Source organism: Lactuca virosa, chromosome 8 (genome assembly GCF_052849685.1).
Source record: "Lactuca virosa cultivar CGN04683 chromosome 8, Lactuca_virosa_CGN04683_v6, whole genome shotgun sequence".
NCBI lineage: Eukaryota > Viridiplantae > Streptophyta > Magnoliopsida > Asterales > Asteraceae > Lactuca > Lactuca virosa.
This window is the reverse complement of record NC_136433.1, coordinates 274,757,452-274,760,473: the sequence shown is the minus strand read 5'-3', so window position 1 is coordinate 274,760,473 and position 3,022 is coordinate 274,757,452. Positions and strand designations below refer to the sequence as shown.

At 41.1% G+C, this 3,022-nt stretch overlaps 1 non-coding gene across 1 annotated transcript; it reads left to right on the top strand.

Annotated features, from left to right (window-relative positions):
• The first annotated feature begins 2,328 nt into the window (after positions 1–2,328).
• LOC145135225 (small nucleolar RNA R71) lies at positions 2,329–2,435 on the top strand. Its single transcript, XR_013719686.1, has one exon. It is a non-coding gene; the product is annotated as a small nucleolar RNA R71 (small nucleolar RNA).
• The last annotated feature ends 587 nt before the right edge of the window (positions 2,436–3,022 follow it).

The following is a 3,022-nucleotide window of genomic DNA, read 5'->3' as shown; positions in this document are numbered from 1 at the left end:
ATGGTTCACGTCGTGAGTCCTGTCTGATCATGAAATTTATTAATTTCTCCAATTTTAATTTTTGTAAGATATTCAATAAGTGTTACTACTTGATTTTAATGGCTCCTTATGCAGATAATAATTCGGATGACACGATTGACTTCCTAAGAACTAAAAATATGCTAAAAACTAAAAAGAAAAAGAAAGAAAATGCAAACCAAACTCGGGTTGCCTCCCGAGAAGCGCTTCTTTTTGAGGAGTCTTGAGATGGACTCCTTGCCTCCTACGTTGAGTCATCTGAAGAGTCCACCACTAGGATCTTTTGTTCCTTGAAATGCCTCTTGTAAGCTTGAACTCGTCTTTCATACGCCTTTTTCGAATTTTCCTTCTTAGCCTTGACCTCGTCTCCATCAAGCTTGCGTTTGGTCCCTTTAGTCTCTATCTTGTCTTCATACTTACACTCCATAGTATCCTTTTCTTCCTTTACCACTGGACTTGTTATTTTTGATGTAACCTCCTCTTCATCACTCGTCATCTCATCATCTTCCTTGCTCACACAAGAAGTTGGATTCGTGTAGGCAATGACTTCAACTAAAAATGGAACAGATGCTCTCGGTTTTGTTCTTTTAACTTTTTGAATTGTTTTGATTTCTTCTTCCATGAGCTTCTCTAATTCTTCAAGTTTATTTTCTTCATCAATGTTGAAAACCTCTTCTTGAGCATGATTCCCTTGAAAGCCATCTTCTATCCCAAAAATTTCCTTTTCATCACCAACCCTCAATGTGAGCTTAGACTCCCGAATATCAACAAGAGCTCCAACAGTGTTTAGTAGCGGGCGACCAAGAATAATCGATACATTTGGAGCTTCTTTCATATCCAATACCATAAAGTCTATTGGAAAAACGAATTTCCCAATTTTTACTAAAATATCTTCCACAATGCCCTGGGGTTGCATTACTGAACGGTTCGCCATGTGAATAGTCATCTTTGTAGCCTTCAACTTCTGAATATTTAATTTTTGATAAAACGAATAAGGCATCAAATTTATGCTAGCCCCAGAATCGGCTAAAGCATAAATCTTCATATTATTCCCAAACTCACATGGGAGAGTGAGTCGTCCAGGATCCCCCATCTTCTTAGGTACTTCTCCCAACACAACTTTTGAGCTTTGCTCACTTAGAATCACCTTAGAATTCTCCTTTAATTGCTGACGAGTGTCTAACAAGTCTTGTAAGAACTTAGCATATTCTGGAACTTTTGCAAGTGAACCAATAAAAGGAGTATTGATAGGAATACCCTTTAATTGCTTGATAAACTCCAGATGTTCTCTCTCTAGTGGACTGAGATTAGCTCTAGATGGGAATGGCAAAGGTGGTTTATAAGCTGGAATAAATACGGATTTCTTCTGTTCAGTCTGAGCCCACGACGTGAGCATAGCGGGCTCACGACGTGGACTGGGTGTTCCAGCAGATTCTTCAATTTCGAGCTTTGGCTTCTTTGGCTTTAGATCGGGCTGTTGTGGCTCCACTTCTAAGGCTTCTAGGAACTCAAAAATCGCCTCTTCTTCAATATCTATGGCCATTACGTGAGATTAGGTGTTGTTTTCAGGATTTTTCGGGAATATCTTCTCATTAACCAAAGCGGTAAGTTGACCAAGTTGTACTTCAAGGTTATTGATGGAGGCTCGCTGATTCTTTATCAATGTTTGCTGATCTATCATCATGGCATGATGATTCTTCATTATATTTCTTTGTTTTTTCCATTGTAGCGTCAGTAGCATCATGTCTTTTTTCTGAAGCTTCCATGAATTTCATCAACATGGTCTCTAATTCTGATTTCTTCTCAGCTAGTGGTTGCTCTCTTTGGTAGAAGCCCCTGCCAGTTTGCCTAAATTTCTCTTCTTTTTGCTTCTTGTATTCTTCGTAAGGCAGCCACTCCTTCTTTGGTTTTCTCCAATCTTCTTCATACTTGTCCCCACTCGAGTAACATACTTGAGCTTTCTTGTTTCCATATTCATCCATATTGCAATCCTTTGTCAAGTGTGGGCCACTACATCTCTCGCAACCAACTCGAATTGCATGAATTGATTGGTCCAATTGAGTCAATCTCCTATCCATAGTGCTAAGCATTTCCATCACAGCCGCCATCTCTTCAGTTTGTGTACCTCCACTGCCTTTTATTCCATCACGCCCTGGGTTGTGATACTCACGAGAGTGCCTTGAAAACTCTTCAATCAGCTCCTTGGTCTGATTTGGGTTCTTCTTCGTTAGTGGTCCTTGCGAATCAAGGAGTTGTCTAGTCATGACATTCACCCCATCATAAAATATTGACATCTCTTGCTGAATATTGAGGTCATGTTGAGGACAATTCCTTAACAACCCCTTGTAGCGCTCCCATGCCTCGTATAATGACTCCCCCGGGTTTTGCTCAAAGTTGGAAATCGCCTTCTTGAGTTTAGAGATTTTGGAGGGTGGGCAAAACTGATCTAGAAATCTCTCACGCAATTGGGCCCATGTGGTGATTGTACCAGGTGGGAGTGCCTTTAACCAGTCTTTTGCTGCTCCCTTGAAAGTGACCGGTAGCATCCTTAGCAAAGCTGTCTCCCTTGGGATATTGGGAGTATTAAAATAATCTGCAATATCGTTCACCTCGTCTAAGTGTTTGAAAGCATCCTCGTCATCCTTCCCGTAAAATGGGATATCCTTAAGTGCAGTAAGGATATGTCCCTTCAACTCGAATGTGGCATTGGAAGGAATCGTAGGATGTACTAAACCCGGCCCCACATCATCTCGAATGCGCTTCTTGTAGTCCCCCATGGCCATCTCATCTATATTTGCCATCTCGTTCTTCGGCTCGTCCTCGGGTTCACTCGTATAAAGTCCAAATTCTGTGTCGGATTCGTATTCTGATTCGTGTGGAATAGGAATTGGACCAAGTTCTTCAACTTTGCCCTTATCCTTTGAGGCTGAACTCGATTCCACTGTCTTAGTCTTCTTCCCCGACTTCCTTGAAAAGGCTGATTTTAGTTCTTGCAAGGGTGTCT